Here is a 27,460-nt window from a genome sequence, read left to right on the forward strand (position 1 = left end):
TGGGACTACTGAGAGAAGAACACCTGATGAAGGGGATGACAGTGCTAAAGAAGAATCTTCTGAGGAAGGAGAACAAAAGGAAAATGAAACTATCATAGTTGTTAAGATGTTGGAAAAAGTAGGAGGAAAACCAAAGGTGGAAATTCCTACGTATGAAGGGAATCTCAATGCGAAAGAGCTAATGGATTGGATCAGGTCATTAGACAGATATTTCGACTATGAAGAGGAAGCTGATGACAAGAAGAAGGTGAGAATTGCAATTACCAGATTGAAGGGTCATGCAAATATTTGGTGGGATGCGCTACAGACATCCAGAACGAGGAAAGGAAAGTCCAAGATCAAGCAATGGGAAAAAATGGTAAGTAAGATGAAAGCCAAATTTATGCCTATAGATTATCAGCTTAATCTTTTTAAACAGTTGCAAAATTTAAGGCAAAAAGGAATGTCTGTTAAAGAATACACATAAGAATTTTATAGGTTAAGTATTAGAGCAGGACATGCAGAGGATGACATGGAGAAGGTAGCGAGATATATTAATGGCTTAAAATATGACATACAATATGAGATCAACCTATTAAGTCTGAAGACTATTGAGGATGCCTATCAAGCAAGTTTGAAGGCAGAGGAGAAGACGTTGAGAAAAAAGAATTAGAGGAATAGAGGAAGGAGCTAAGTAAGAGGTAGAGGAACTACCAGACCAAGGGGACAACAACATCAACATGAAGCAGGCAGTTCAAGTAGAAGACCGCTGCAGAGAGGGGATTTTAATAGAGGAAGATCTGCGCCCAGAGGAAGGGGCCAAGGAAGAGATGTTCGATGTTATACATGTGGAGAATGGGGACATGTGTTTTGGGACTATCCTCATAATAAACTAGCAAGTTAGAGGAATTCAAATGTGGCTGAGCCAAATCCAAAAACACCTTGACTTATGGAGGAGGAAGAACCCCTTGAAGTAGGAGAATCCCTGTTTTTGAGAATGACATTGCTTAAGACAAAGAAAGAGATTGAAGAACCAGCGCAGAGGAAGAATTTGTTCAGAACTACATGTAAATCAAAAGGTAAGTGTTGTAAAGTAATAATTGACAGTGGAAGCACTGATAACCTTGTTTTTACGAAGATGGTTGACAAGCTCGGATTAGCAAAGAGAGTGCACCCTACTCCTTACAAAGTGTTGTGGTTGCAGAAAGGACATCAAATTATTGTGACAGAACAATGCAAGGTTGAAATATAAATTGGTACGTATAAGGATGTAATATTATGCGATGTAATGCCAATGGATGTATGCCATGTATTTCTGGGAATACTGTGGCAGTTTGATCGAAAAGTTATTCATGATGGGAGGAGAAACACTTATACTCTGGAGAAGGATGGAACTAAACATACATTGCTGCCATTGAAGGATGACGCCGACAAAGGAGCGCTTGAAAGTAGTGTTATGAGGATGAGCAGAAAGGAGTTGTTGCAAGAGATTGGAAAAGTTGAAGAAATGCATTTTGTTGTCATAGGGAGACCGAAGGTAATTTTAGGGATCTGGAATTTATCGAGGACAAAGAATTAAATGTATTACAGACTCATGTGCATGTATGTGCCTGTTCTCACTCCAAGAAACTCTCCTAGGTTGTATCTTGGAGATGCCTGGTAACATATATATTCAACTTATTGTTGCAACTAGATGAATGGAAGGAATGATGCTTATTCAAGGCAGATAACCACTTCTACTTTGCTCAACTCTAGACATGCGTGAACACCCCCAAACTACAAGGCTTTAGACCACCAACTACTCACAATTTAAGGATTGGGTGAATGTGGAGAATATTGACCACACTAGCAAATGCACAAGACCATGTGATGGCCGGTTGTAACTAGTAAAGAAATATGCAAATCTAATCCACTAATGCACAGACAAGATGATAGCTTTCTGGCATCAGGCGAAGAGAAACCTGAATAACTCATCCAATGATACATACAAGACTTTAACATAGAGATAGGATGACAGCTACTCTAATGCTAAACATCAAGAGTTCTGGAATACAGTATATCAGGCACAACTTGGAAGAGAAGATAGATGGAAAGTGAGCAATCAACAGCAAAAGAAGCTTTTATTAGCTGAAAATGAAGAGGAGATGCTGCAAGTGTCAAAATGGTTACAGTCTTCAAAAGTTGAACCTTACATCAAAACATCAACCATCAACCCTGATTACATCTTGTTTTTGGGTATATATAGAGTTTCATTACAAAGGCACTTGGCCACATTAGGTATGGAGGGGTCATAACTGACCACCGACTGCATTTAACTCCATGATGGAGTCTTTGAGTGCTTTCACTTGCTTCAGTGGGTGAATGTGATCTTTTCAAGTGCTCTGCTATCCTCTCAGGCAGCTGGAGTGTTCGTATCCATGAAGTTCCATTACTGCTAAATGCAATTACATGCTGATGCTCTGTCCTTTTTCTCTTTAGCCATACTGTCTGTTAAATGTGGTTGTTGAGGAGTATTGTGACTGGTACTAGTGAGTTGGTCACCTTCGTTCTTCGGGCATATGAGATAGTCAAGGGACGTGGACTACGTGGCGAATGTACGAGCGAGGTGAAGGAGCAAGATTGGTTGTCGGATCGGGAGGATAGACGACGGAGATGGCTTGGCGGGGATATCAGAAGGAGCGGGGGCGGAATGAACATGGGCCATTGGATCTTAGACGGAAAGATCCAACGGCCATCGGGTGGAGAAGGTGTGTGGTGGTTATCAGGTGGGGACGGAGGATTAAGCGGTAAGCAATGCTGATCACACCACTTATGGGTGTTAGGCGGTATAAAGGTGAGGGCGCGCAATTGTAGAGCTGTAACAAGGGTCTCTTTCACCTCTAGTTATGCCACATTAATAAGTCAATCCGGGAACGCTTTGTTATTGCAAAGAGTATCTCAATCCGAGGCTATTCGTCAGAGTAATGCTTAGTAGTACAGTGTTTAGAAAATAAAAGGGTAAATGGATGCTAGACTAGACTACTTTAAAGGCATAAAATCACACGAGGCAGCTTATTAGTCAAGGGTGCAGAAGCGATAACCCATCCCTCTAGAAACTGATGGAAAGAAAATTAGAGCATGGACCATAGGTCTGGGAGCTAGGCAGTGACAGTTGAGGCTCTCTACAGCCTTAGACCTTCTCTCACACCAAAGCAGCAATTGCAAGTAAATAGAACGGAAGAAAGTAAAATGGAACAGCAAACAGGAAATGGAATAGCAGTAAATGGAACAGCAGTAAATGGAACAGCAATCCAATAAACTAAATCTCGCGAGTCAGAGCTAAACTTGCTCTATTGAACCAAACTCACATTCTGCAATCAAATAGCAATCTTCTCTGTTAAAGCAAATTGGATGAAATATACTTTACTGATAAATTATGGAACAACAAGCATCAACCATATACACACACACCACACTAATATAGCAATCAGATGGTCAAAGAAGATATGACTATGTTTCCAAATAGAACAACATTACTTCCGGATTCCAATGAGTGGGATTTCACACGAATCCAATAACAGTAATATTCAGTACAAATGCTCTGTAACAGAAATAGTTGGCTTAGACTGATAACATGCAATCAACTTTGAAAGGATTCACTCATATGATACAGATTCACTATATTAATCTCCTGAAGAAACCATTAATGGATTAGTCGGAATAGAGCATGGAATATCATATAAAAAGCATGTCAGATTGCTGAGCAATAGAGATAAGCAAATCACACAGAAATCAAATTATAATGATACAAAAGCAAGTGTCCTTCGGAGCCGGGCCCTTAGCTTCCAACGACACACCACCTTAGATTACTCCAGACGTAGAGATGAAATAAACACCAAGTCTTTTATATTAACGCATCAACAAACGTACAGCAAACCAAGTCTCAGTGAGAGTCGATGATCAAAGTTTAGTCTAAAACTTAAGATTACATAAAAAAAGTCCTTTTTCTTAACGGTGTTGTTCCTTTTTATAAAAGTAACGACGGAGGTATCTAGGTAACAAAAATAAGCAAAACAGCGAGCCCCCAGGATCAAAGATCCTGAGGGATTCGCCAAGCCGTTAATCCTTTGCTTTTCTTTCCCTGTTCCGCCGAATTGGTAACCCTTCTTTCTTCCCTGGGTCATTCTGCTTCGATCTGTTCGATCTCGTTTGCATCTGGTTTCCTTCTAGAGGGACAGCAGTTATTCCTCCTTTGTCTTTCCCTTTTGGATGGCAGATCTTCGTTTCCACCTTTTCCTGCATAGAAAAATGACAATTATCAGCGATTACGCTTTCCATACTAATTCTCACACATTCTATTAAAATTCTTTATTTCTTTGAGTTCATTATGCAGAAAGGGTTACAATTGTTACTGAAAAGTCACTAAATTGTTCGTCAAAAACATACCTTTCCAGTGCTCCACACACCCCCCTGCTTACCCTGTTTCATGCCCTCATGAAAACATTATAGTTGACATGCAAGGCGGTGAGTGAATAGGCTGGAGAGGGAACTTCGTGTGGAGGCCTACAACCGTGATGAGCAACTAGATCATCAAAGAACTGATTTGTTTGACCTTCAGGCATTTCATACAAGGCCTGATATCTGGGTGCAGGGTGCCAAATGATTGGACTACGAAATCGATACCCTAACCAGGATGGCCCTGCTTGCAAAATACGCTCGCCATAAAGGTTCAATCGGCTGGCAGCTAGCTCAAAATTTTCATATTTGAACGGTTCCCTGAGCTGGATGTTTGGGTTAGAAGTCCGGTATCAGAATTTTGCAGCATCGATGGCGAGGTCTTTAATAGTCAGAAAATATTCCAGACTTTGTCGGATTAAGTCCTCGTGCATGGGTCCTAATGTCTCCATAAAACCCGGGGTTCTCATAAGGTTCCTATGTGCTCTCCATAACAGCACTGGGTCTCTAGGCTCGGCTCTTACCCACAAGTCTAGGCTATTTTCCTGTCTCTGAAAAGTGTTATAAGCCCTCAGCCATTTTAGCTGATTAACCCCGAATGAAACGAAGGCTTGCAATTGTATGTCCCCAACAAAAGGGCTAGGATTTAAATCAGTTTCCTGGTCTAGCACGAGGTTATGTGATGCAGGAGCATCTAACCCTTTTCTAATTTAAAAAGGAATCCAAGAGACCCTTTTCTAATTTAAAAAGGAATCCAAGAGGAGCGATGAAGACGTGGACAGTTAAGCTGGAAAACAGGAGGAAAATCTGCTCTAAAACATATTTAAAGAGGATTTGATGGATTGTTATCTACGTGCATGTATTTTTGAGAGATTTTTGTAACTGATTCACGCCTTTGTAAATGCTTTATAAATATGTTTGTGTGCATGAGATAGGGGCGCGCTAGTAAGAATACAATGTAGCCTGTGTAGAGTTGTTGGCTAAGGCTGCAATCCCTTAGATCAGTGGTCTTTTGTATATAATCAAAACTATATATTATGTCGATTTTCTGTCTATTGAGTTATGAGTTTTTACAATATGAATTTATGGTTGAAATCCTGTGTTGTGAGCTTGATTGGTCATCCATCACTTAGAAAATTGATGGCGATTATATGTGGTTGTCTGTTGATGCCGGAATTTATATGAACTGCGTGATAAATCTGTTATAGAGTGTGGCGCAGAGAACCATTCCACATCGTAACGCAGTAAAATGGGAGCGCACGTTGAAATGCCGATTTCTGATTTCAGAATCGGATTGAAACTGTGGCCAATGTAACCGAATCAGAAACAGTTGGAAAGTGCATGCAATTGCCGACGTTTATAGAGTCGGAAGTATTATCAGTAAAATACATATATTTCGATTTGTGTGTTATGGTTTGTGACTTGACACCTATCTTGTATGCTTGTGGCGATTTTCAAGCGATGTTGTTAAGTGGATAAAGGGATGCTCGATAGCAATGAAGACCCACGCATATTTGGCCACGAGGCTGCAGGGATCGTGGAGAGCGTGGGAACAGGCGTAACAGATCTCAAGGAAGGAGATCATGTGATTCTTTTGTTCGCTGGAGAATGCGGAGATTGCGTTTACGGTAAGTCGAAGAAGACCAATCTATACGGAATCTTCAGAGTCGACGCCTTCAGAACTGTGATGCGGAGCCATAACAAGTCTCGTTTCTCTATTTCTGGAAAATCAGTCTATCATTTCATGACATCAACGTTGAGCGAGTATACTGTCGTTGATAATACGTGTGTTAGTATTATGCATGGTCTGGGGTTTTAACCCTAACGTATATATATATATATTAATGAATTATGATAGTGATTTAGAATCCCATTAGGGAGATGGGCGATTTTATAAAGAGCCACGTCACATAATGAGAAGTTTAAACCGCTTCCGTTTAGGCTTGTGGGCCATAACCTACAGGCCCAGGTTGAGTTTTCTTAAGTGGAAAGGGATTTTGGCTTACACCAGGATCTCTTTTCATCAAGTGGTATCAGAGCCGGGATAGTTTCCTGCGAGGAGAAGGATTCCAGAGAGAGAAAAAGAAGGAGGTACAGTTGTGCTAAAGCTGGCGAGTTTGTGGTCTTACCGTCGTGCAGATGGCGGTAGCAGAAGGTGAGAAGATTTGCAGCAACCTAGAGCAAGGTGTGCTCAATTGGTTCCAGAGAAGAGAACCAGAAGGATGCCAAAAGACCGAGTGCGGAGGGCTTGGTGAGGTATTGTGTAACAGAAGGAGACTGTTACTACAGCGGTTGGTTGCAGCTCACAGAAGATCATGAAGGAAGTTCCACTGAAGAGATACAGTGGGTAGAATTGCTGAGGACCAGGGGAAGCATATGACCAGGAGGTCATAATTTTTTTTTTTTACCTCAGGAGTCTGATGCAGGAGCATCTGACCCTTTTCTAATTTAAAAAGGAATCCAAGAGACCCTTTTCTAATTTAAAAAGGAATCCAAGAGGAGCGATGAAGACGTGGACAGTTAAGCTGGAAAACAGGAGGAAAATCTGCTCTAAAACATATTTAAAGAGGATTTGATGGATTGTTATCTACGTGCATGTATTTTTGAGAGATTTTTGTAACTGATTCACGCCTTTGTAAATGCTTTATAAATATGTTTGTGTGCATGAGATAGGGGCGCGCTAGTAAGAATACAATGTAGCCTGTGTAGAGTTGTTGGCTAAGGCTGCAACGCCTTAGATTAGTGGTCTTTTGTATATAATCAAAACTATATATTATGTCGATTTTCTGTCTATTGAGTTATGAGTTTTTACAGTTTGAATTTATGGTTGAAATCCTGTGTTGTGAGCTTGATTGGTCATCCATCACTTAGAAAATTGATGGCGATTATATGTGGTTGTCTGTTGATGCCGGAATTTATATGAACTGCGTGATAAATCTGTTATAGAGTGTGGCACAGAGAACCATTCCACATCGTAACGCAGTAAAATGGGAGCGCACGTTGAAATGCCGATTTCTGATTTCAGAATCGGATTGAAACTGTGGCCAATGTAACCGAATCAGAAACAGTTGGAAAGTGCATGCAATTGCCGACGTTTATATAGTCAGAAGTATTATCAGTAAAATACATATATTTCCATGTGTGTGTTATGGTTTGTGACTTGACACCTATCTTGTATGCTTGTGGCGATTTTCAAGCGATGTTGTTAAGTGGATAAAGGGATGCTCGATAGAAATGAAGACCCACACATATTTGGCCACGAGGCTGCAGGGATTGTGGAGAGCGTGGGAGCAGGCGTAACAGATCTCAAGGAAGGAGATCATGTGATTCCTTTGTTCGCTGGAGAATGCGGAGATTGCGTTTATGGTAAGTCGAAGAAGACCAATCTATACGGAATCTTCAGAGTCGACGCCTTCAGAACTGTGATGCGGAGCCATAACAAGTCTCGTTTCTCTATTTCTGGAAAACTGGTCTATCATTTCATGACGTCAACGTTGAGCGAGTATACTGTCGTTGATAATACGTGTGTTAGTATTATGCATGGTCTGGGGTTTTAACCCTAACGTATATATATATTAATGAATTACGATAGTGATTTAGAATCCCATTAGGGAGATGGGCGATTTTATAAAGAGCCACATCACATAATGAGAAGTTTAAACCGCTTCCGTTTAGGCTTGTGGGCCATAACCTATAGGCCCAGGTTGAGTTTTCTTAAGTGGAAAGGGATTTTGGCTTACACCAAGATCTCTTTTCATCATTATGCAAGTAAAATTCACACAATAATCTTTGAACCTTAATTCCATAATGCTTGCAACAATCTATAAAATCATTAACAGTATTGATTTGTATAGGGGCACCCGCCCTGACAGCTTTTATCTTTAATCGTAAATATCGTTCAAGCAAAAATAAAGCATAGTTTCTAGCAGGGGCCCTACAGGCCAGAACATCATTATACAAAGAACACACAGTGTCCATCTGCCTAACAACAATATCTAATCGACGAGTTACCTTGGCAACCTTTTCTTTCTCCTTTCGCTAGCCTTCGAAGGCCTGGCTCTCGGACTGACTCATATCCTGAAGTTGCTGTTGCAACTCTTCATATTTCTCCCAAGGGATTGTTTGTTCTCTCAGCTATTAAGTTTCTTGCTGAGCTTGCTTCATCATCTTGTGCAAGGTTCTTGTTTTCGGATCCATTTTCCATAGAGCCGTAGAGGCCGAGAGTTTTACCTGAACCTTTTTGTTATACTGTTTGGAGTTCAGAACCCGAATTACCCCTGAGGGTGGTGCCTCTGTTTGGATCTCTTTATTCTCTTTTTCTTTCTTAACACGGATGAAAGGTTGTTGTGGTTCCCCTATCAATGGAACATCATCCTATCCCTCTCTCTCAATTGGAACGACAGTCCGTTCTTCAGTATCAATTGGAACAGCAGTCTGTTCCTTAACGTCGTTTGGAATGGCCGTCTGTTCTTCAGTGTCAATTGGAACAACAGTCTGTTCTTCAACATCGTTTGGAACAACAGTCTATTCTTCAACGTCATTTGGAACAACAGTAGGTCTTCTAGCAGGGTTTTGACCAACAGGGCGGCTGTAAGTCCTTCGTCTTCTTGTCCTACGGGATTTTGCTGCAGTGGCCCTTTTTCTTTTCCTGGTGGTCCTTTGTATCCTCAGATTGGCTTTCAGAATCCGAATTTGCTGTCGGAGCTAGGCTATAGTGCTCAGCAGCCTCTGCTGTTTTCTCCTTAATTTCTTGATTTCCCTTGCCTCAGCAGAGGGCTTACGACTGGCCGTTAAATCTACTCCTACTCCGTCTAGAATTTCTTCTGGTGCCTTGGGAACAGATTGTTCCCAGTTAGTGTCCCTTATTTCTTCCTCATGAATGGTCGGGTTTTCTTCTCCTTCCTTTTCTACATGTGAATTCTCAGGTATGTCTTCCTCTGGAGGTCCGTCGGGAGGACCTGCTTGGGCTGGAGGGTTGGACATATTCCCCCATATTGGCCAGGATTGCGGCCAATTCATCTTCGCCCACAGGATCTCAGAGTAGGCTGCTCTCTGGCTATACTACTTCCTCCTCCTGATTGTCCTGCTCAGTGACTGCCTTGGAGTGTTCAGATTCTGTTTTTGTTTCGGAGTGCACTTCTTCCTCCTCACCTCCTTCTCCGGCTTGCTCAGCCTTGCCCCCAGATTGTCCAGCATTTTCTTCGGAAGGTCCTCCTTCTAGTTCTGGAGGTTCGTCTATAATCTCAATTGGTTGGTTGGTGCTTTCCCGAATCTTTTCTAGCCTCCCTCGTATTCGAGCTAGCCGGGCTGATTTTCTTGGTTTCTCAGGTTGTTCAGGTGTACAAGCAATAGGTTTTTCTGCTACCAATTCTCTGCGTTTTTCTGGTCGCTCCGGTGTACTTGAAGAATGCTTACGTTTTGGAGCAACACGTTTTTCTGCTGCCAATTCTCTACGTTTCTCTGATCGTTCCAGTGTGCTAGAGGAATGTTTAGGTTTTGGGGATGGTGCAGCCAATCCCCCCTCAATCAATGCAATGAGCTCCTCCCAGCTGCTCTGTTGTTGAGTGAGACTATGGCTCACTATCAATCGAATCAATCCATGGTGGCTAACAACTGCTTCTACGTGTTGTGCCGTTTTCAGGCTTCGGGCCGCATCATGCAATAGTAAATTTAAAAGTGTAGGCATATTTACAGAACATTTTTCTTTCAAAATAGCTAAGAGTTTAAGATGACGTGGTCTTACCGCGTCTTTCCTTCCTTCGCAAGTAATGTAGCTCTGTACTATCTTTGCTAATTCGGTCCAGGGTTCTCCTAACGTTGCTGGCAGAACTCCCTTCCCCTTCACTGTCAAGCTTTGGCCTTCATCCTGGAAAATCTCCATAATCTTTTGTAGTCTTTCTTTCCTCAGCGTCAATACAGGTCCGGTGGCTGGTAGTCCTGAGACTTCTGTAATTACATCATTAGTGACCGCTATCTGCCTTTCTCTTACTATGGAGTAGTCCTCCTGCAAGTTTTGCAGAAATTCCAATGCCACTGTCTCGTTTGATTCTTGTAGGCGACTGAAATAATTCAACCATCCAACCTTTTCTAGGATCTCCTGGGTAGCAGCAGAGACTGTCAATTCCTGAGGTTCGCTTTGGATTGCCTTTCCTCCCATGGTTCCACTAAGAATTTCCAATGGAACAGCAACTGCCTGTGCTGTTTTGAGATGCAGAGAAGGTGATCGTCGCAAAAAAAAACAGAGTATGCAACAAAAATGGATTGTGGATGACAACTTTGCGTAAAATAGAATTATCATACTGTTAAACCATGCCATACCTTCGTACACTATCTACCCCAAATGGTGTGCTAACATGTAACTCGTGGAGTAATGAGATTACCTTCCCCCCCGCGATGTGATAGACTGCCCCAGCCGTCAAATAGAGGAGCAGCATCCATCGTGTAACTAGTCATAAAGGAACAACATATAAAATTACGCTATGTTTTAGATGGACAACAAAATACCGAAAACGAGGCAAAAAGGTGGATCGTGTTTTACATAAGAGCCTGCATAATATGATGCGAGGCCAGGGGATGGGACATCTGTCAATCGTACGAAGTCTCCAGAGGTCATTGTCAGTTCCTTTGCCATGATTGGTGGTAATGAGTGTTCATGCAATATATTCATTGGGACATAAAATATGAATTATTTATAGGATATAAGAGACAAAGAGGTATTAATATCATACCTATTGGTGTAGCCATTATGACTTCGATACCATTAACAGAGGTCTGCTGCCGACAGGTGTTCATAATCTTGGCAGAGTTGTTTATTTCACCCTCGGAACCATGATCCTTTGTGTGTATTTTGAAAAATATTTTGTCGAAATGCAAGCCATTATGCTGGCTTGGTAACTAGGTAGCCATAATGTCATTCACAAGGAAGGTGCGATACGTGGACAGGCCAGCTCATTTGCATCCGTTTTCCTTCTAGAGGGACAACAATTATTCCTTCTTTGTCTTTCCCTTTTGGACGACAGATCTTCGTTTCCACCTTTTCGTGCATAGAAAAATGACAATTATTAGCGATTAAGCTTTCCATACTAATTCTCACACATTCTATTAAAATTCTTTATTTCTCTTAGTTCATTATGCAGAAAGGGGTACAATTGTTACTAAAAAGTCACTAAATTGTTCGTCAAAAACATACCTTTCCAGTGCTCCACACACCCCCCTGCTTACCCTGTTTCATGCCCTCATGAAAACATTATAGTTGACATGCAAGGTGGTGAGTGAATAGGCTCGAGAGGGAACTTCGTGTGGAGGCCTACAATCGTGATGAGCAACTAGATCATGAAAGAACTGATTTGTTTGACCTTCAGGCATTTCATACAAGGCCTGATATCCGGGTGCAGGGTGCCAAATGATTGCACTACGAAATAGATACCCTAACCAGGATGGCCCTGCTTGCAAAATACGCTTGCCATAAAGGTTCAATCGGCTGGCAGCTAGCTCAAAATTTTCATATTTGAACGGTTCCCTGAGCTGGATGTTTGGGTTACAAGTCCGTTATCGGAATTTTGCAGCATCGATGGCGAGGTCTTCAATAGTCAGAAAATATTCCAGACTTTGTCGGATTAAGTCCTCGTGCATGGGTCCTAATGTCTCCATAAAACCCGGGGTTCTCATAAGGTTCCTATGTGCTCTCCATAACAGCACTGGGTCTCTAGGCTCGGCCCTTACCCACAAGTCTAGGCTATTTTCTTGTCCTTGAAAAGTGTTATAAGCCCTGAGCCATTTTAGCTGATTAACCTCGAATGAAATGAAGGCTTGCAATTGTATGTCCCCAACAAAAGGGCTAGGATTTAAATCAGTTTCCTGGTCTAGCACGAGGTTATGCAAGTAAAATTCACACAATAATCTTTGAACCTTAATTCCATAATGCTTGCAACAATCTATAAAATCATTAACAATATTGATTTGTATAGGGGCACCCGCCCTGACAGCTTTTATCTTTAATCGTAAATATCGTTCAAGCAAAAATAAAGCATAGTTTTTAGCAGGGGCCCTACAGGCCAGAACGTTATTATCCAAAGAACACACAGTGTCCATCTGCTTAACAACAATATCTAATCGACGAGTTACTTTTGCAACCTTTTCTTGCTCCTTTTGCCAGCCTTCGAAGGCCTGGCTCTCGGACTGACTCATATCCAGAAGTTGTTGTTGCAACTCTTCATATTTCTCCCGAGAGACTGTTTGTTCTCTCAGCTGTTCAGTTTCTTACTGAGCTTGCTTCATCATCTTGTGCAAGGTTCTTGTTTTCGGATCCTTTTTCCATAGAGCCGTAGAGGCCGGGAGTTTTACCTGAACCTTTTTGTTATACTGTTTGGAGTTTAGAACCCGAATTACCCCTGAGGGTGGTGCCTCTGTTTGGATCTCTTTATTCTCTTTTTCTTTCTTAACACGGATGAAAGGTTGTTGTGGTTCCCCTGTCAATGGAACATCATCCTGTCCCTCTGTCTCAATTGGAACTGCAGTCCATTCTTCAGTGTCAATTGGAACAGCAGTCTGTTCCTCAACGTCGTTTGGAACGACCGTCTGTTCTTCAGTGTCAATTGGAATAGCAGTCTGTTCTTCAACATCGTTTGGAATAGCAGTCTGTTCTTCAATGTCATTTGGAACAACAGTAGGTCTTCCAGCAGGGTTTTTACCAACAGGGCGGCTGTAAGTCCTTCGTCTTCTTGTCCTACGGGATTTTGCTGCAGTGGCCCTTTTTCTTTTCCTGGTGGTCCTTTGTATCCTCAGATTGGCTTTCAGAATCCGAATTTGCTGTCGGAGCCGGGCTATAGTGCTCAGCAGCCTCTGTTGTTTTCTCCTTAATTTCTTGATTTCCCTTGCCTCAGCAGAGGGCTTACGACTGGCCCTTAAATCTGCTCCTACTCCGTCTAGAATTTCTTCTGGTGCCTTGGGAACAGATTGTTCCCAGTTAGTGTCCCTTATTTCTTCCTCATGAATGGGCGGGTTTTCTTCTCCTTCCTTTTCTGCATGTGAATTCTCAGGTATGTCTTCCTCTGGAGGTCCGTCGGGAGGACCTGCTGGGCTGGAGGGTTGGCCATATTCCCCCATATTGGCCAGGATTGCGGCCAATTCATCTTTGCCCACAGGATCTCGCAGCAGGTTGCTCTCTGGCTGTACTACTTCCTCCTCCTGATTGTCCTGCTCAGTGACTGCCTTGGAGTGTTCAGCTTCTGTTTCTGTTTCGGAGTGCACTTCTCCCTCCTCACCTCCTTCTCCGGCTTGCTCAGGCTCGCCCCCAGATTGTCCAGCATTTTCTTCGGAAGGTCCTCCTTCTGGTTTTGGAGGTTCGTCTATAATCTCAATTGGTTGGCTGGTGCTTTCCCGAATCTTTTCCAGCCTCCCTCGTATTCGAGCTAGCCGGGCTGATTTTCTTGGTTTCTCAGGTTGTTCAGGTGTACAAGCAACAGGTTTTTCTGCTACCAATTCTTTGTGTTTTTCTGGTCGCTCCGGTGTATTTGAAGAATGCTTACGTTTTGGAGCAACACGTTTTTCTGCTGCCAATTCTCTGCGTTTCTCTGATCGTTCCGGTGTGCTAGAGGAATGTTTAGGTTTTGGGGATGGTGCAGCCAATCCCCCCTCAATCAATGCAATGAGCTCCTCCCAACTTCTCTGCTGTTGAGTGAGACTATGGCTCACTATCAATCAAATCAATCCATGGTGGCTAGCAACTTCTTCTATGTGCTGTGCCGTTTTCAGGCTTCGGGCCGCATCATGCAATAGGGAATTTAAAAGTGCAGGTAGATTTACAGAACATTTTTCTTTCAAAACAGCTAAGAGTTTAAGATGATGTGGTCTTACCACATCTTTCCTTCCTTCGCAAGTAATGTAGCTCTGTACTATCTTTGCTAATTCGGTCCAGGGTTCTCCTAACGTTGCTGGAAGAACTCCCTTCCCCTTCACTGTCAAGCTTTGGCCTTCATCCTGGAAAATCTCCATAATCTTTTGTAGTCTTTCTTTCCTCAGCGTCCATACAGGTCCGGTGGCTGGTAGTCCTGAGACTTCTGCAATTACATCGTCAGTGACCGCTATCCGCCTTTCTCTTACTATGGAGTAGTCCTCCTGCAAGTTTTGCAGAAATTCCAACGCCATTGTCTCGTTTGATTCTTGTAGGCGACTGAAATAATTCAGCCATCCAGCCTTTTCCAGGATCTCCCGGGCAGCAGCAGAGACTGTCAATTCCTGAGGTTCGCTTCGGATTGCCTTTCCTCCCATGGTTCCACTAAGAATTTCCAATGGAACAACAACTGCCTGTGCTGTTTTGAGATGCAAAGAAGGTGATCGTCGCAAAAAAAAACAGAGTATGCAACAAAAATGGATTGTGGATGGCAACTTTGCGTAAAATAGAAATCATACCGTTAAACCATGCCATACCTTCGTACACTATCTACCCCGAATGGTGTGCTGACACGTAACTCGTGGAGTAATGAGATTACCTTCCCCCCCGTGATGTGATAGGCTACCCCAACCGTCAAATAGAGGAGCAGCAGCCATTGTGTAACCAGTCATAAAGGAACAACATATAAAATTACGCCATGTTTTAGATGGACAACGAAATACCGAAATCGAGGCAAAAAGGTGGATCGCGTTTTACATAAGAGCCTGCATAATATGATGCAAGGCCGGGGGATGGGACGTCTGTCAATCGTACGAAGTCTCCAGAGGTCATTGTCAGTTCCTTTGCCATGATTGGTGGTAATGAGTGTTCATGCGATATATTCATTGGGACATAAAATATGAATTATTTATAGGATATAAGAGACAAAGAGGTATTAATATCATAACTATTGGTGTAGCCATTATGACTTCGATACCATTAACAGAGCTCTGCTGCCGATAGGTGTTCATAACCTCGGCAGAGTTGTTTATTTCACCCTCGGAACCATGATCCTTTGCGTGTATTTTGAAAAATATTTTGTCGAAATGTAGACCATTATGCTGGCTTGGTAACCAGGTAGCCATAATGCCATTCACAAGGAAGGTGCGAAACGTGGACAGGCCGGCTCGTGATGAGACCCCCTGTTCCAAGGTCTGTTTATTTAGTGTACCTTTTGGACCATATCCCTGGTGTGGTGGCCATACTGGGAATGCCACTTCGCTTCCAACCTGATGATCATGGTAGGCTGGCTCGTGATGAGACCCCCTATCCTGCATTTGACAATCCATATTCATTTTTTCTTTTTGCAAAACACTTTTTTCTTATTTATTTACACATAAGGGTGGTTCAGCACTCCTTAAGAGTGGGAATGGTGGAAGAAGTCTTATCATCCCAACAGGAAGATATGAATCCTCTGCTCTTATCCCTAAGTAATATTCAAAGAAAATTTTTAAGGAAATCGCCATGATAAAGATAACCAATCAAAACAATAGGAATAAGTCAATGACAACAGAGATGAGAGGTAAGTATGTCCCTCCTCTTGTCCTCTTATCAATACTAGGCTCTATAAAGATAGCGATCTTATGATCTGCTGACTTCGGTATGTCGTAATTTATGTTCATTGCATAAGTGCATAGCTGTATCTTAAAGACTGGAGAGAACATGGCTAAAAGCATCCTCAATATGAATCATCACAGAGAGCAAAAACATGGCTATGGTGTTCTTTTTGAAAAAGGAACAGGAGAGAAGAATCCATGCAAAACAAATAGTTGAGATGCCGTTCTTTGAGACGGAATAGCTGAAGATCATAAATTCTATCTCCTTTGAAAAAGGAGCAGCAGAAACTCTCAAATGCTGTTCCTTTTTGAAAAGGAACAACAAAAACTCACAAATGCTGTTCCTTTTGAAAAGGAACAGCAAAAACTCACAAATGTTGTTCCTTTTGAAAAGGAACAGCAAAAACTCACAAATGTTGTTCCTTTTGAAAAGGAACAGCAAAAACTCACAAATGTTGTTCCTTTTGAAAAGGAACAACAAAAACTCACAAATGTTGTTCCTTTTGAAAAGGAACAGCAAAAACTTCCAAATGCTATTCCTTTTGAAAAGGAACAGCAAAAACTTCACAAATGCTATTCCTTTTGAAAAGGAACAGCAGAAAATTACAAATGTTGTTCCTTTTGAAAAGGAACAGCAAAAACACAAATGTTGTTCCTTTTGAAAAGGAATAGCAAAAACTCACAAATGCTGTTCCTTTTGAAAAGGGACAGCAAAAACTTCACAAAAGCTGTTCCTTTTGAAAAAGGAACAACAGAAAATTACAAATGTTGTTCCTTTTGAAAAGGAACAGCAAAAACTCAGAAATGTTGTTCCTTTTGAAAAGGAACAGCAAAAACACAAAAACAAGCAAATGTTGTTCCTTTTGAAAAAGGAACAGTAAAGACATGCTGAATGCAAAAATCAAAATTAGAAAAGAAAGATCAAAGAAATGTTAAGAAAATGTATATACAAGAACTTATGTACAAGTCATAGGAAAAAAATGCATTCCTTACTGAATTACAGGTGAGGAAGATTTTACTTCCTCTCCTAAAATTTCCATATCAGTGTCTTGACGTAGCTGCTGACAGAAGGATTCCCGAGTGAGTGGCTTGCAATAGAGACGAACTCGGTGGCCATTTACCCTGAATGCATATCCAGAACCGTCGATTGTGATCAGACTAAGGGTCCCATTATCGTGTACTTTCTGGATTTCGTATGGTCCCAACCAGCGAGTCTGCAGTTTCCCTGGGAAGTCCTGAAACTGAGAGTCATATAACAGAGCCCAGTCCCCCTCGTGAAAGACTTTGTTCTTGATGAGTGCATCATGCCATTTAGCTCGCTGTTGTTGAATAAGTGCTGTATTCTGTAATGCAGAGAGCCTTATTTCGTCCAATTCATTAATCTGTTGTAATCGATTAATTTGTGCCTCACTTAAATCTAGGCCAACTTCCTGTGCAGTTCGTAACGTTTGGATTTCGAATTCTATGGGGAAAATAGGTTGTTTTCCAAACACTAATTGATAGGGTGAATAACCAGTGGTACTTCTCCATGTGGTTCTGTAAGCCCAGAGTGCTTCAGGTAGTCGGGCGGCCCAATCACGCCTATGTGAAGCAATGGTTTTTGTTAAAATTGATTCTATTACCTTATTGCTACTTTCTACTTGCCCATTCGCCTGCGGGTGATATGGGGTAGTGATTTTATGCTGGACGTGATAATTGTTAAGTGTTGCAGCTAATTTGTTTCCAGCAAATTGTGGTCCTCCATCTGTAATTATTTCTCTCGGAAGGCCATAACGTACAAACAAATGGAACAGGAACTGTATTACAGAATCTTCTATAGCTCTAGGCAACGCTTCGGCCTCAACCCATTTAGTGACATATTCTGTGGCTACCAAGATATATGTTCTCTGGTTTGATGATGGGCTGATGGGTCCAACGAAATCAAGAGCCCATCGTTGGAATGGTTCAATGACTAATTGTGGCCTCAAAGGCATTTCGTCGGCTTGACCAGGTCGTCCTGCTCGCTGGCAGCTGTCACAGGCTTGGACAAATTTCTTTGCATCCTTAAAAATTGTAGGCCAGTAGTATCTTGTCTGCAATACTTTATGTGTTGTTCTTTTTTCAGCAAAGTGTCCCCCACAAGGTCCGTCATGACAGGCTTTTAAGATGTCGAAAATTTCATCTTCTCGAATACATCTCCTAATTTGCATGTCTACCCCTGTGTGGAACAAATGGCCCCCAATCCACGAAAATCGAGTGCTCTTCTGAACAATCTGCTTACGTTCGTTAGGGGTTAAGTGTTTTGGTAGCTTACCTACTGCAAGGTAATTGGCAACATCAGCATACCAGGTTGTTTGAAGAGCAATGGCAAACAGGTGCTCATCCGGAAATTGGTCTTCCACTGCTGCTGCCTCAATTGATTTTGGTATTCGAGAGAGAAAATCAGCTACAGGGTTTTCCTTGCCGGGTCGATCCTTGATTGTGGTATCGAACTCCTGCAATAAGATCAACCATCTAGTTATTCTAGCATTTGTAACAGGCTTATTTGCTAAGTATTTAATAACAGAATGATCTGTATATAAAACAACGGGATAGCCTGTAATATAATGTCTAAACTTATTGACAGCATGTATTACAGCGAGGAATTATTTTTCAGTAACAGTGTAATTCAATTCAGCAGGGGATAAATTTTTCCTGATATAATAAATAGCATATGGTTTTTTATCCTCTTCTTGCCCAAGGACTGCACCGATTGTTGTGTCTGAGGCATCAGACGAGATTTGGAATGGTAAATTCCAGTCAGGTCCTCGAAGGACTGGAGCTGTTGATACAAGCTTCTTTAATTCCTGGAAAGCGCGGTCACATTTTTCCGTCAACATGAAATCAACATTACCAGTTAGTGCATATAGAGGTGCAACAATGTGTGAATAATGTTCTATAAATCGTCTATAATACCCAGAAAATCCAAGAAAACTGCGTACCTCTGTTTGAATAGTGGGGGAGGGGATAAGCAAAAGTATTTGAATTTTGGCCGGATCTACCTGAATGCCAGCTGCTAAGACAAAGTGTCCTAGAATAATCCCTTCAGTCATCATCATATAACATTTTTCGTGGCTTAAACAAAGCCTGGTAGCAATGCAACGTTGTAGGAATTTTTCTAGAGTATCTAAAGTTGGGTCAAAATCATCTCCATATGGTGTAAAGTCATCCATGTACACTTCAAGTCCATCATTTATTAAATCTGCAAAGATGCTAAGAACAACCCTTTGGAATGTGGCAGGAGTATTGCATAGGCCAAAGGGTAAAACTCTATAGGAAAACGTTCCCCAAGGACAAGTAAAGATAGTCTTATCCTGGTCCTCAGGGGCAATTTGAATCTGATTGTATCCACTGAAGCCATCCAGGAAAGAAAAGAATTTCTTTCCTGCTAAAGTGTCCAATACTTGGTCTATGAATGGGAGAGGGAAGTGATCTTTTTGTGTGGCTTTGTTTAACTCCCTATAATCCACACAAATCCTCCATTTCCCATTCTTCTTGGGTACAACTGTTGGAAATAATACTGAGAGGGGGGGTGAATCAGTATTACCTAATTCTTTTAATCAATCTTCCTTATTTGTTCTTTGAATTATTTTTGCATGTCAGTACCATAAAATAATGAGCATGAACAAGGAAAAACAGATAGTCACACCAAAGAACACAAGATGTAAGGTGGAAACCCAATGTGGGTGAAAACCACCTGCTGCAATATGTCTCTATCTTCTTTCAACTTAGAAACTTCTTTTACAATGGTTTTGTATTGGTGCAGTCCTTTACCAGTACACAGGCTGCAACCTGCAAAGAGCTACAACTCTCTCTCTCTCGTTTTCCAGTCTCTCCTGGAAGGGAGCTACAACCCCCTACTTCTTTTCATAAAGCATCAATTGAACATCAAGTACATGAAAGTTACAGTTCACTACAGTTATCAGATCAGCAATAACAGAACTAACCCAGAACACCTTATCAACAGAAAAATTCAATCAACAGAATGTTTTAATACAGGTACGCAGTTTTTCCTTCTGTGGCCTGCGTCGCTACGCAGTTCACCTTCTGCTTTCCTGCGTCTACCCGCAGAGATCCTTCTGCCGCACTGCGTGCCCACGCACTGTTCCTTGAACTGCGCTGCGTACTGTTACTGCAGGGACGCACCCAAAGATACTATCGCGCCGTGTACTGTTACTGTAGGGACGCACCCAAAGATATTATCGCGCTGCGTAGTTTTACTATGCGGACGCACCTGAACCTTAGTCGCTCTGCGTACCCACGCAGCTCTTCTTCTTCTTCTGCTCTGCGTACCGACGCAGGTATCCTTCTTCTGCTCTGCGTATCGATGCAGATCTCCTGTTTTTGCACTACGTCCCGACGCAGATCTCCTGTTTCTGCACTGCGTACCCACGCAGCTCTTCTATTAAACACCTGCGTCCTTCTGATTAGGGCCGAATAGGCAGTCCACCAGAGTGGCACAGTTGCTCAGATCTGATCATGCGCTCGAGAGATCACCCTTCACAGATTCGCCTTCAACTTCCGTTTCATATAGATCAAGCTTTTAAGACCATAACCCAATATTTCAGATCTAAAGATATTCAATTGCAAAAGATGCTTAGCCAAGTGATCTCCTTTGCTTTATATAGGCAAGCTCCTCCTAAAATCATGGAACAATACCACGAGCCGACACCATAATAACCCAATACCGTCGGCTAAAAACCAAGAGTAAAACATAAGAAACCCCACGTGTGCTTTTCTCTGCCTTGAAATGTGTGCACTGGGGGGATGCACCTCCTGAACGGCTGGCCTGCGTATCTGGACGCGGTCCCTGCATGGTATACCTGCGGGTACGCACCTTCTGAACTGATTTCCTGCGTCCTTCTTAATTTTCAACAAATTGAGAGCCTTGCCACGGGAGTTGCCATCAAGTACAACATCTGTAACATATAGCCATACCAGAAACATAATGCCAACAACAACCACAAGCGGAGAGACCCATTTACTATCAGAAATAGGGTAAATAAAATTAACATCTAAAAGTTTCTGAAGTTCAGCTTTTACAACATATTTTAGATGAGGGTTGAGTCTTCTTTGCGGTTGACGGATAGGTCTTGCATCTTTTTCTATATAAATATGGTGGGTGCATAATTGGGGATCAATCCCTTTCATATCAGGGTAATCCCACGAAAATGCTTCTTGATACTTCCGTAATAGATGGATGAGTTTTATTTCTTGGTCCGGAGTAAGGTTGGCATTGATGTTTAGAGTTTTTCCCGGTTCAATTTCCACTACTTTACTATTGGAAACAGAAGTCACAGGTATCGTTTGGTCATGTGCGTCTTTCAAGGGATCTTCTTCTAGTTCGCTATCGAATGCAGCTTCTATCATGAAACACTGTGTATGAGGTCTAGATTCAGTTTGACTAATGAAGTTATTGATAGCATCATCTTCTGTTTGATCTTTAAAGTCCAGGGCCTTCTGTATAGTCAATGGTGATCTGATATTGTCAGTAAGATATGATACAGGGTGCTGGTTAGTTTTTATCATTGACAGACTTGGCTGTGCTGGAGGGTATAGAACTAGATTTTTAATATCTGGTCCTCTGGTTATGGTCATGCTTCCCTGCCGGCAACCAATGTAAGCATCGGCAGTAGCAAGCCAAGGTCTACCTAAAATTAGTGGGTGTCCATCCAGTCGGGTTTTTGGATTAATTACCAGGAAATCGGTTGGGTATTCCCAGGAATCTATAGAAACCATGACATCATATAGAGTACCTTCTGGTTGAACTACAGATCGGTCGGCCAATTCTGACAAAGTAGAAGTGGGTTCTACCGATGTAATGCCGAGATTTTGGCAAGTAGAAGTTGTCAAAATATTAATTGCAGCTCGTAGATCAACTAAAGCATTAGCCAGGGTATGACCATAGATTTGAACAGTTACGATTGGATTTCCCGGATCTTCATATTTAATGGGTGTTCCTGATAACAGGTCAGATAAAGTGCCGACTACCTAGACTCTTGGGTTAGTGGTTGCATTCCTCCTTGATTTTTTTATGCACAATTCCTTTATAGTTTTTGCATATATAGGGATGTCTTGAATGGCTTGGAGGAAAGGAATTCTTATGTACAGATTTTGTAACTCTCCCAGAATATCAAAGTCTGGATATTGTACAGATCGTGGTATGACTAATTGTTCTGGGAAGGGAGGGGAGGATGTACTTGCTTGCTGATGAGTCTGCTCCTTATTTACATCTTCTTGTTGTAACGACTGTTCTGTTGGTAATTGATCTTCAATGTGAACTGTTTTATCTCCCTCTGTTTCTATTATACATCCAGATCTTAACTAAAGATCATTGCACTCCCTCAGATCAGGTCCGATTTCTGATGATTCTATGATTTGGAGGGATTGGACCAGTCTATTATTTGGATTGGGATTGGGTTGGGCTGGGAGTTGTGGTCTCAGATTAGACTGGGGATTTTGTTGTAAAGCTGGCAGAGTCGGTTGAGGGAGCGGGATAGTTCCTGTTGGCTGATATGTCGATTTTGGCCAGTTCGTCTGCCAGGGTGAACCTTGTGAAGTAGGGGGGGTCCATTGTGGAGGATATGGGTTATTCTGCCAATATGGTGGAGCGTAGGGAAAATTCGGCCAACCAAATTGGCTTGTCTGATTCATCCATCGATTTGGAGAAGGAAAGGGTTGTGATGACCCGTTCGGAAATGGGGGTTGAGATTGGTTTTGCCACATACTATATTGCTGAGTATTATACTGCGGAGGCTGGAAAGAAGTAGTTGGGTCTGAAAACATACCAGATTGCCTTGGTTGCCATTGGCGACGCTGGTTAATGAAGTATGTTGATTCTGGCTCTTCTTCCGCTTCCTTATATACTGCCTTCAATCCAGGAAGTGAGGGGCAGCTCTCAGTAAGGTGGTCTTTTGTACAGATAGCACATGTTTGAACTACATCCTGTGGACATTCCTTATGACTATGTTTTCTTCTACATCGGGGGCAGAAGATCGCCAAATTCTGTTCTGCCTCCATTTGCCTTTGTTTAGCCTGCACAATATCAAGTTGTGTAGTTAATGTCCCCAGAATATCAGTTTTAAAATTTTCTAATAAATTTCCAAGTTCTACACGTCTTACTCCTTCTGTTGATATTTTGTTATCTCTGACAAACCGATCATATTCTGCTGGTTTTATCCTTGTGCTGCCTCTCGAGCTCCTGATACATAAGTCGATGATGTCAGCAAAATTCTCTTGATAAATATCCCCTTTTCCCATGATATTTCATGTTTCAATCCATTGTTCCTTCATGCCTCTGATCAATGCTGTTTTTAACACATTATCAGGCAGAGGTAGCGATGCATATGGAGATCTTTGTAAATTATACTGAAAACATTCTACATATTCTTCTAATGTTTCATTTGGTCTAGCTATCATCTGAAATATTTCATCTTTCAGTTCTCTAGACCTACAGTAATCTTGATATTTCTTTAGGAAAGATTCCTTCATTTGCTCCCAGTTATTTATAACTCCACCACCTAAACCCATAAACCATCTTAAAGCTGCCCCTTTCAAGGTGGAGGGGAACAGTTTTAATTTCTGGGGGTCAGTGGTGCAATCATATCCCCTGCATAACACATCAAATTCAAATAAGAATGCATCAGGGTCCTGTTGTGGTCACCAACAACCCCCCCCCCTCTTTGCTCGATATTAGCAATAACATCGAGCAAAGGGGGGGACCCTGAAAGAAAAATCCAAAAAATATTTTTTAAATTTTTGTATTTTTCTCCCTAAGGCTTAAATCGCATCGCAAGGGAAGGCTGAAGCATTACCCAAGCGCGGAAAACAAAACTGCGAAAGAGCGATGCGAAATTCATCGCATCGCATGCATCCCAAGCGCTCTCTAAAAAGAAGACCTTCAAGAAATGCCGATCGCCGATATGCGACATCGCACATTGCAAACGTCGCACTAGGCAGCATAACCATTGAATAAAATATGCGATCAGCGATCTGCGATTTGCGATATCGGCGAACCGCGATCTGCGATATGAAAAGACTCATCGCACGAATTCTCCGACATACCCGATACACCCAAGATTAAGCGCGCGCCTTAAAGAAAATTAATGACCGCATGATTGAGTATCAAGGAATGATTGCATCGCATTTTTCGAAGAGTCAAGTCATGATGAATGTCAGGGTTATGCATTCATTAGAGTTTAATGCTTTCATGTCAATCTTTTCATTTCCCTTCTTCTTTGCGTAGACTGCAAGACACGCAACTAATATAAATCTATATGAAGGAAATATCTAAAGGAAAAGGGAAAGCGCCAATCAGACAGCAGAGAGAAGATGCCTCTACAAATGGATGCCGCATGCAGCAGGACCGCAGATTCCAAACTATATGCCAACCGACACTGATGAAATTAGACTATCCAGGACTCAGAGTCAAAAGTGCACAAAAGCAGCGTGTTCACAAAAGATCCTGAAGCTCAGACTTGGTAAAGCAGAGAAAGAAGCGCATGAGAAGGAAGACGCTCCAGAAAAGCTTGGAACAAAGAGCGGAAACAATTCTCGAAACAGGGGATTGTCCATACAGCGCGACTCCTAATCCACTCAGTCATTCGCACGACTGGAAACCGGAATAGCAACAGCAAAATCAGTTCGAGAAGAACCTTGGTTGTGCTAAGTATACACGCGGCGAATACACCCAGCTAGAGAAAGGTTTTCGAAAATATCTTTTGTTCTGTCAGAAGGAAGTGCCAGCTCTTGTTATTTCCACTTTTATCTCCCGAGTGAAAGAAGAAGGCGGCTAGCCGACTGTTCCCAGGAAAACGTTGCGCTGTTGACAACACTAAAGAGAATATACAGAAACGGTCTGAAATTAGATTTAAAGTTTTAGAAATAAATTTGCTTTTAGTAAAGGGCGGTCATTTGAAGCCGATTCCCTAATTTCGTGTAATTAAAATTAATCAGTTAGTAGTATTTAACCCTTCTCATGGAATTTGGAGAAGGGTCCGGAAATCTGTCAAAAAACTTGTCCTCAGAACATGCACTTCTGCACCCTCAGAGGAGGTTTTTGATGAATGGATGGATCGAGATTTATTTATGTTTGCATTTTAATGTCTGTTACTGATGTTGCACTTCTGTACTCTTAGCAGATATTAAAACAAGTTGAAATAAATCATTATTGCTTGAAGTTTATTAGTGAAATCAGTCATAAATGGTACTTTTATCTCTTGACTAAATTCTGCTAGTATCCCTAAAGTAATACACAGCTGAGTTCTTTATATGTTACTGTATGAATGTCTGTATTACCATTTGGCACTTCTGTACGGTGGGGTCATTTATTTATGCTTGACATATAGAAAACTGATTATGCGATATGTTGTTCACAAATACTTTGCCTAACTTCTTATGCAGAATGGTTTATCTTTATCGATTTATATTCTGATAACAGTTGAATGATCTTTATTACCAGCTGTTGTTTGAAATCTTTCTAGATCGCATAACAAACGAAAACACCCCGGGTTAGAGTAGACTAGATGTACTGTTTCTCTTCATTATATTACATTAGCATAGAGTTAGCTTAGCAGTTAGAATTAAGACTAATTTAGAGAAACCTTTAGATTAATACCATCAAACTCTACACACACACACACACCCTTCACATTGGGAAACTGGTCCCATTACCCCCAGTCGGACCCGCTACTCCAAACGGGCAAGGAGCCGCCAACCAGGTTCCAGACCGGGTGGGTATCCCCCTTGTTGTCGACCCGACTTCGGGGCCCTCAACATTTCTGGCGCTAGAAGGAGGGCCGAAGCTATGAATGGCGCATAATTCAAAATCCAAATACCATTCTGAGAGCAAATCACCCTCACCAACTTCCCCGACTTCCCCGGTACGACTAATCTCGGAACTAGAAGTCGCTCGGACATACACCGCTGCTATACATACTGATACATCAGACGAACTTATTATCGATCCCCCTGAAGTTCAAACTTTGATCCGTAAACTCCAGGGATTCTCTATTTTTACCCAGAAGTCTGATAAATCTAAAGGCAACCTGACTTCGCAGTACAATCTTGCTCATCCCCTGACCCGATTGAAGAGTGAAAAGTTTGGCGTCCAGCCAACTGAAATCCCTCTCCCCACTAGGAAAAGAGCAAGGAAAGCACTCCCAGAGTCTGACAGAGAGACTCTTTCATCCACTTCGTCCATTTCAACTCCCTCTCCGCGAAGTCAACCACCCACATCTCCACCTCAAGTCACCCGTCCATCTTCCACAACCCTTCCTCCGCAATCGTCGAAGATCATAACATCTCCATCTTCTCAACATCAAAGACCATCTCCTACACTTTTGTTGACTAGCAACTCAGCGATGGCCCAATCTCCATGGAATAATCCTGGGGCGGTTTTAATGCCTCCACCCCTAAGTCCAATACCTGCCCATCCCGAGAAATGGCTAACAAAGTTCAATCCAGAAACAGGAATGCTAGCTGAAGAACATATCAATAATTTCATGCTTTCTGTTAATCTCAACGGATTTACCAACGAAGATGCCGTGGTCCGACTTTTCCCCTATACAATTCAAGGAACAACCGGGTCATGGTACTTTTCGCTGCTCTCCGGATCTATCACCAGCTGGGACATTTTTCAAAATCAATTTCTCACCAAATTCGGCGATGATAGATCGACAACGACATTGATCAACGATTTATCCAATCTTAAAGCTGAGGATAGGGAACCCATTAAGGATTTTAACTTACGATTCAACAAAATCCTCAACAAAATCCCCGCTGCTTCTCAACCCAGCGAGGAAGTAAGATGCGAGTGGTACATCAAGGCCTTACCTTCAAACTTGGCCATCTTCGTAGATAGGGCGAGCAAGACAACCTTAGTCGAAAATTTGGCTGAGGCGTTAGCAGTTGAAAGACGCGTAGTAGCCCTAGAAAAGAGATCTACAATCGAAGAGCGTAAATCTAAGAAAATCTCTTTCAAAGAAGACACCAAGAAGAAGCAAACGAAAGATCCTTTCGACATGGAAGGACTACAAAAGGTATTAAAGGCCATGTCTAATGAGATGATTGACATAAGAAAACAAGTAGCAGAATCGTCCCCAAGAAAGCCTTTTAGGAATTTCAAAAGAAATCCTCCCATGGAGACGAAGCCACCCAACGTGGTCTCAAATGTGGAATCTGAAGAAGAAGAAGAAGAGGAGAGCACCATCGAAACGCAGACCAACGATGAAGAAGTGGTGGAGCTGCAAGGAATGTGGGATTTCATCCTCCCACAAGAGGAAGATCAAGAAGCACTTCCGGTTAGCACACGAAGCAGAAATCAACTTGATCCTCCCCAGAATACCCCAAAACAAAAGGGCGCAAGCCCTGCAGCAAAAGAAAAGGTTGCACCAAAGAAAACAATTGCTAAAACGACCTCATTTAGCCCAGCCCAATCAGAGCAATCACCTCCATCAAAGACACTAATACTGTCGGATGAAATGGAGTATAACATCATCGATGACATGAGAAAGACTAGGGCTAATATCACTCTTTACGAGTT

At 42.0% G+C, this 27,460-nt stretch overlaps 2 pseudogenes; both read left to right on the forward strand.

Annotated features, from left to right (window-relative positions):
• The first annotated feature begins 5,896 nt into the window (after positions 1 to 5,896).
• Positions 5,897 to 6,232, forward strand: LOC149197725 (alcohol dehydrogenase pseudogene; annotated as a pseudogene).
• Positions 6,233 to 7,634: 1,402 nt separating this feature from the next.
• LOC149197726 (alcohol dehydrogenase pseudogene) lies at positions 7,635 to 7,970 on the forward strand (annotated as a pseudogene).
• Positions 7,971 to 27,460: the final 19,490 nt, after the last annotated feature.

This window comes from Pinus tabuliformis, chromosome 2_2, assembly GCF_031772625.1.
Source record: "Pinus tabuliformis cultivar Carrire ecotype Pingquan chromosome 2_2, CPIR1, whole genome shotgun sequence".
In the NCBI taxonomy this organism is placed as follows: domain Eukaryota; kingdom Viridiplantae; phylum Streptophyta; class Pinopsida; order Pinales; family Pinaceae; genus Pinus; species Pinus tabuliformis.